This window comes from Octopus bimaculoides, chromosome 10, assembly GCF_001194135.2.
Source record: "Octopus bimaculoides isolate UCB-OBI-ISO-001 chromosome 10, ASM119413v2, whole genome shotgun sequence".
NCBI lineage: Eukaryota > Metazoa > Mollusca > Cephalopoda > Octopoda > Octopodidae > Octopus > Octopus bimaculoides.
In genome coordinates, this window is record NC_068990.1 from 2481563 (window position 1) to 2489795 (window position 8233).

An 8233-nucleotide genomic window follows, 5' to 3' on the forward strand; every position below is an offset into this window, starting at 1 on the left:
TATATACATCTATATATATATATATATATATATATATGTTTATTTTATATCTCTCTACGTCACGTTTCCTTTCACTTTATTGCATTTATATCATATATCGTACGTGAAAGGGAAAAGTTACATTGGTTATAACACTTACGAGATTTTATTAAATGCATAAAGTATTTTCCATATCTTATATATAAATATATATCTGATACAATGCAACCGTTTTATGGACATGGAATATAGTACAAATTAATCAACTGTATATAATACGCATCAGCATAGGTTTCCTCCATAGCCCAGAATTGCATTCGGATATGGACACCACGTTCCAGTTTATATAAATATTGCTCTTGCTTCCTTTGTTTACTTGGCGCTGGTAATGTCATTACTTATGCATACGTGGGAAGATGTACGATTTCAACTTCCCAATTAAACCAATACCGAATTTTTGTTTATTTAATTTGAAATCGTCTACAGTATCTTTCGTTTTAAAACTAAATAAGATGTATATCCGGTTGCTAATTCTAGTTCTTTGTGATACCTCTGAGAAGCACGCTCGATAGGACGAGCCAACAAACGAATTTAGCAGATCTTAAGCATAATATCACTGATCCACCACAAAAAAACAGCAGATGCTACGAATTACATATAATGCAGTGTAAAGATTAGGTCATCAAGTACGAAATTTGTAGAAAAGAAAAAAAATTGCGAATGTTTTATAAATACAAAGAATAGTTTTATTCATCAAAGTACGCACCCGTATTTTCAATACACTTTTTGCCTTTTCAGCGGTAGGTTGTCCCGCCTGGAACTGCAAAAGCCTGGCAATCTAGACTCAATAAAATCTTGGAAGACCTGTTTTACGGCATCGTCGGAATTAAATTTCTTCCTATCAAAATGTTATCCAAATTCTGGAACTAATGGTAGTCAGTGAGGACAAGATCAGGTGCGTATGTTGGACGATGGAGAACTTCCAACTTCAGATGCTGTAATTTCACCAACGTCATTTTTGCGATGTGTGGTCTGGCGCTGTCTTGCAATAAAATAGGAGTGGATCTGTTGACTAATCGAGACTGCCGAAATTAGTACAGCCCCTCCACAAAACATAAAAATGTAAATTTCTTTTGCTGTTTTAAATTCTTCCATGGAGATTAAAGTAGGGTGTATAAATGCACGTGGCTTGGGGTCGAGATGGAAGCAAATTTGTCTCCTGAACGACCCCAGGTCTCTAGATTTGGATATATGTGTGGTAATTGAGTACAAATTAAATGATCCACATACGTTCCAGCCTCTTCTATGTAACTATGAGAAATTTACTTCTAGTCACCGCGGAAGCGCGGGAATGGTGGTTTTGTTCACAAAATGTTTGCACCTACAGGTAAGTACAACCTTTCTGGACAGTACAGCCTTTCTGGACCCAGAAGGTAGGCTGGTCGTCCTGGACGTGACACTTGTAAGTAAGCAGTTTTCATGTTAGTAGCTGACTACGATCCGAACGAGTGTAGGCAAGGTGGCTTTTTTCATGACTTGGGGAATTTCCTAGTAACGTCTAAGACTCTTGTTTTAATAGGAGAGTTTAACACTATCCTAGATGCACGAGTGGATAGTGTTGGCTCGGCAAATAGAAGGGGAAATTCTGGTCTCAAAAGGCTACTAACAACCTATGAATTACTGGACCGTTATAGGCTGGATGAACCGCTCCTTCCACAGTGGACGAGGTCTAATAACGACGGTTCACACAGGTCTTATCTAGATAGAATATGCATTAGAAATAGCGATAAGGATACTATTAGTTGAAATACAGATAAGGATACTATTGCGTCCCTTACACGGATCGCAAATTTGTGAGTGTAAAGAGTACTTAGGTAAGTGCCATAGACAAGGACCAGGGTACTGGAAGCTAAACAAGTCTGTTTTGACTTGTAAAGCCTTCCGGGCCCGGATTAAGGAATTATTTCAGAGGACATTATGTGGCACCATCATCAGTAATAGATGGTGGCGCGTCCTCAAACGAGCCATTCGTTCAGAGTCTGTTATAAACAGCTATGTTTATAAAAGACTAGAAAAGAAGATAAATTAGTTAAGGAATTAGATGAGGGCATGCAATCTGGCTCTGCATCTAGAGTGACGGCGGCGATGGCGGTCTTGTTCCGCCACGTCAAAGCCAAACACGAAGGGTGTAGAGTCAGACCTAAGTTACGTGCAGTGGAGAGAAAGGGCGTTAAAGTTGTTGGATGGGCTCGTCTGTGGAGAGTCGTAGAGGCAGAGAAGCCTCTATAAAGTCTTTAATTGATGAGCAGGGTCGTATGACCGAAGGACAGGAGGAGAGGCGGAAGACTTTTCATCACCATTTCACCCGGTTGTTCGGGGAGAGCGGTGCCGCGGCCGTGGGGAGCCACTAAGGGACTTCCTTGCCGGCGGGCCGCGATTTTCGGCACGGGAGGCCCATCGAGATTTGACAAAAACTGATTGCATAAGTACCAGACTATGCAAATGACGAAATCAATTTTCTCAACTAATCCTAAAAGGCGATGCTCAAGTATAAATGCTGTTCAATGACAAAAAAGAGTGTGTAGAAGTGTCTGCCTGTATCTGTATTTATACCTGTGTTTGTGTGTGTCTGTATGTGTCTGTATATATCTAATGAAAATTGTGTGTCTCTACACTCATATATCTAATGAAGTCATTAAGGTTTGAAATATAAATCTACAGTTTCTCTTAGTTTTGGCAGATTTAAGCAATGTTGAGATTAATAATATTCCCCATTTTATGATTGATAGCATTGAAGTCGTTCCTTCGTTTTGATTACCTGAAAACAGACAAGTGTAAGTTAATGGACTCTCTTTAGCACATTTTAGAATATTTCAATGTGTTACAAATGCGTGACAACTTCACTTTAATATATCGAGTTATGTTCAAGGACGTGACGAGAAAATATTTGCTGATTCACGCATACTTAGGGGCAAGAATTAATGAAATACGAACCAACAACTGTTGAACTCCTGTCTCTTTCATAAGTAGCTTGATAAACGAGAGTGTAAATTTAAATGCAGAAAACATTATTTAAAAACTTGCAGTAATTACTTACATTCCGTGAGATTTGTTTCCGTCACTTAAAAATATAATTCATTTTAATCACAAAGATTTTTCTTTGAACATTTAAGCTAACTCGATTTCCTCTTTCAATAGAAATGATTATGTATATCCTGAAAATATCACGATTTATCCAAGAACTGAAGACATATATTAACGTCCAAATACATTCAATTCAAAGAGACTTTTACACAAACACACGCATACGCAAATACACACACACACACATCACAATAAACGTATGTGAATACATGCATCTCCATACATAGACACACTTGTATATACGTAATAAGTTAGATGGCAAATGCCATAATATAATAGGTACTTACAATGTATGCTTATATACATGCATACATACACGCACATACACACACACACATATGCTTATATTCATACACACATACATACACACATACACACACATACATACATACATAAATACATACATACATAAATATATATATATATAATATATATATATATGTGTGTGTATATATATATATATATATATATATATATATATATATATATATATATATATCTTTACATTGTAATGCAAACACACACAGAAATATATGTATATTGTAGACATATATAAATATCTATCTATATATAATTAGCATGTATATTTGCTTATATGTATTTCTGTGCTTCTTTTCGTATCAGCGTGACCTTTGTCTGCCTGAATAAATTTCTGTCTGCCCGTATGTGTTCACTTAATACCAAACGCAGTATGAAAATAATAGATTCGTTATGAACGGTATATGCAATTTGGAGACAATAAATATTACCTTGCTGTGGAATATATTTCAGAAATTTCTCCCTAAGTTCCTGTTATATCATCGGACATACCGGAGCTTCATGCATGTGTGCATAAATGCATTTTAACAGTTGTCAAACATTCCAATATTTATAACTGTTTCCTAAAATAATTAAACCAAATTTTTGTCAGTTTCTTCATGATTTCACAGATTGTAAACACCCGTTTTTTTACTTGAATTATGCTAATGCAAAAAGACAAAACAAATATATATATATATATGTATATATATATATGCTTGTGTGTGTGTGTGTGTGTATGTGTGCGTGCACACACACACACACATGTATATATATACATACACATGTAGATATATGTATATAAATGTATTTATATCTAAATTTTAAAAAAGGGGAATGAACACCTATATTTATATATGCAGAGTCTTTAGATACAATCCAATATGATTTCAGCTAAGATAATATTCTTCATATTGCAGGTATCCAGGAAGAATACTTTCATACCCAAGGTTCATAATATAATAATAGTATGAGATAGTAGAAACATCTACTTATATGAATATATGTATGTATTTATCTATCTATCTATCTATCTATCTATCTATCTATCTATCTATCTATCTATCTATCTATCTATCTATCTATCTATCTATCTATCTATCTATCTATATATATATATATATTTATATATACATACATAGATATATATATATATATGTCTGTCTGTCAGTCTCTCTCTCTCTCTCTCTCTATCTATCTATCTATCTATCTATCTATCTATCTATCTATCTATATATATATATATATATATATATATATATATATGAGGAAAAGTAAATGCAAAAAAGGGTTTTGTATGATCGTGTATAGAGGAATATATTATTTTATTCAAAAGAGTTCCAATTCTGTATTTTATGTTTTATTTATATTCTTGTAAAATGTGGGATATGGAATATGGAATATATAATATATAATATAATAATAGATGGTACAATGAAATGAAGCTTTGAATGTCTTATTGAATATATGAAATATTGAGTGTTCCATATAACGAATTATATATATACAGGCGAATACGTATTTTCATACCTTGTGGCATTCATCAAGGCCTTCGTCCGACAGACTGTAACAGATATATAGATATATATATATATATAGATATATATGAGAGTGAGTAGGCAAATGATAGAAGGACAGTCAACCAATTTATTGGAAGTTATTTGTATGGATCAAAACAGTTTGATTCAAATCTGATGGTACTCCTGGCTTTCAAGCGTGATGCTAGTTGTCAGTCATTTTGAATTTGAATGACGGAGGTTGATTATCATTACCATAAGGTGGGGTGCGATTGGTTGAAGAAAGTCACGTGATGTCGTGGTTTTATGTTTTGTATATGGGAGACATTTAGTTGTAAAATACCGTATGGCGAACAGGAAATTGAGCACGTGGATGACAAGAAATAGAGCACGTGTCGATTAGAAATCGGTCAGATTTTGGGAGAGGGAAGTGGGAAGGGGTGGCATGTGCAAGTATATAGTTCCATACATGAGTGCGCAGGCGCGCTCATATAGTTTTGCATGCATGTGTATATTAATGCGAGTGTGTGCTTCTGTACATGGGTGCGCACACGAACGTCTGTACAGGCAAGCACGTGTGCGCGCTTTGACGCACATATGTATATGCGTGTATATGTGCACGTGTGCGCATGCATGTGTATGTTATCAATATACTAACATCAAACCACGACACCACGTGACCTTTAATTAATCGCAGCCCTCCTTACGGTAATAACAATCAACTACTGTCGTTCAAATTCAAAATGGCTGACGACTAGCATCACGCTTGAAACTTAAGAGTACCAATGAATTTGAATCAAACTGTTTTCATCCATCTCTCTCTCTCTCTCTCTCTCTCTCGCTCTCTCTCTGTGTATATATATATACACACACACACAGAGAAAGAAAGAAAGAAAGAAAGAAAGAAATTGAGTGACATATGTACACATATACATAAATATGTATATATATGCTTATATGTATATTAAAAGACTCATACTTTCACGTGATAACTCAAATGAAAAGAAAGATGGACGAAAGAAACAGATATTGAAGAACAAAGACAGGCAGAGAGAGACATAGAGTAAGAAAAGAAGTGAGAGAGAGAGATTATGTTAAGCAATTGTTATTGCATTTCTTAAATTGAATTTTTATCGAGTTTTTGTTTGATTTTATGTTTTCTGAATTTATAACTGCTTATGTGTATGTGTAATTTTTATTGACATATGAGATATTTTTTTTTTCTTTTGATACTTTTTTTTAACTAGTGTTACATTGAAATTCTCATAAAAGTTTAACTAAGATTTTCTGAAAGTATTTTTTCTCAACCGATTCATTGATGTAACATTGACGGCAAACAGCTAGAAATACGAAATCATAATTACTTTAACAGCTCGATAGCTATTAGACATAGCACGAAAATAATTTCTTAACGCTATTAACTGAGGCGGAAATCGTAATATTTCTCTTCGCGGGTTTGCGTATATAAAGAAGTCAAAATATGAGCTCTAATACAAACGTTATGAACTTTTATAGATACAATAACAAAATGATCGGCGGAAATGTTATTTAAAACATGATGAACATCATATAAATTCGAATATTGTAGCAGTCCCGCGCCTACTCTTCTAATATATTCGTCCTTCCATATTGTCTTCCGTATCTTCGGCCCTTACGGCTAATAAATGAAATCACCAGCATCATTATTATAATTATAATTATAATTATAATTATTATCATTATTATTATTATTATTATTATTATTATTATTATTATTATTATTATTATTATTATGAAAGGCGGTAAGTTCGTAGATTGATAAACGTACTGGACGAAATGCTTAGCGGTATTTTATCGGTCGCTACGTTCTGAGAAAAAATTTCGCCGAGGTCGACTATACCATTGATTCTTTTGGGGGCGATAAAATAAGTTCCAGTTGAAAACTGGGGTTGACGTAATCGACACATCTCCTCCCCCAAAATTTCAGGCCCTGTGCTTACAGGAGAAAGGATTATTATTATTATTAAAGGCGGTGAACTCGCAGAGTTATTAGCACGCCGGACAAAGTGCTTAGCGGTATTTCGCGGGTCACTACATTCTGAGTTCAAATTCCGCCGCGGTCGACTTTGCATTTCATTCTTTCGGGGTCGATAAACTAAGTACTAGTTGAGTACTGGGGTCGATGTAATGGAGTTGCTCCTTCCCTCAAAATTTCAGGTCCTGTATTATTATTATTATTATTATGATGATTATTATCTCAGCATACGCGGACGATGTCACCATCATGGTGTCGGACGCCTCCGAAGTGGTTGGCACCATCCTAAAGGAATATGAGTCGGTTGCAGGGGCTAAAATCAAGGCCGACAAATCGGTTGGTTTGCGGTTGGCCTCATGGACAGACAGGACGATGCTATCTGATGGCTTCGTCGGACATTGGACCGACGGACCAGTTGAAGTGCTTGGGATCTGGTTCCATCCCAAACTCTCGATTGATAAGAACTGGGACGAGATGGCGAACAGTGTTGTCAGGTTGAAAGAACGCTTTCCATGAAAGGTCGGGCAGAGGTGGCGAATGCTTACGTCGCCTCCGTTAATATTTATCGCCTGACCGGTATGCCTTATCCCAGTTACTGCTTAACCAGGCTGGAGAGTCTCTTATTTAAATTCTTGTGGAAGGGACGCGTTCCAATGGTCAGGCGCTCGGTCTGCTGCCAGTATGCTCTCAGTGGCGGACTAGGTATGCTGTGGCTTCTAATGCGCAGGCACTCTCTTAGATTACACCACCTCCAACGATTTCTGGAGGGTGAACGTGTTTTTTGCAGTAAATTTTGTCTGAAAAATTCTACTTTTTTACTGGAAAATAAGGTAAAAGTGTGACGTAGAAAGATATCACGTATAAAGGAAGCGGACGAATTAGATTACGATGTCAGAAGGGAGGAGGTTAAAAGGAAAATATAAAGCTTTAAAAGCATAGGATAAGAATAGATAGTGATAATATGTAAAGAGATAAAAAAAAAGTAAGATAATGACAGCCCTGACTTACTGCAAGGACAGTTATTAACCCAAAAGATGTAGGGTAAGGTTTAAGGTATTTACACTATTACAATGAGGGGAAGACTAGACGAAGTTTTCACCACATCTTGGTAACGTCCTGGTTCCAAATATTTTTGTCGCTATCACGAAAAAAGATGCTCAGTGAAGCAATGAAGTTAATTTAGGCCTAATATCGATAATATATTCTATTCTGGGCACAATGGCCGAAATTTTGGGGGAGTGGGGCCAGTCGATTAGATTGATCCCATAACGCAACTGGTAGT

At 35.8% G+C, this 8233-nt stretch overlaps 1 long non-coding RNA gene across 1 annotated transcript in view; it reads left to right on the forward strand.

The window, feature by feature from the left end:
- LOC128248845 (uncharacterized) overlaps positions 1-8233 on the forward strand; it is a 99811-nt gene that overhangs the window by 90779 nt on the left and 799 nt on the right. The window contains exons 3-4 of the long non-coding RNA XR_008264965.1: positions 778-1101; positions 4341-4426. This is a non-coding gene — a long non-coding RNA (uncharacterized LOC128248845). The remainder of the gene's footprint in view (positions 1-777; positions 1102-4340; positions 4427-8233) is intronic.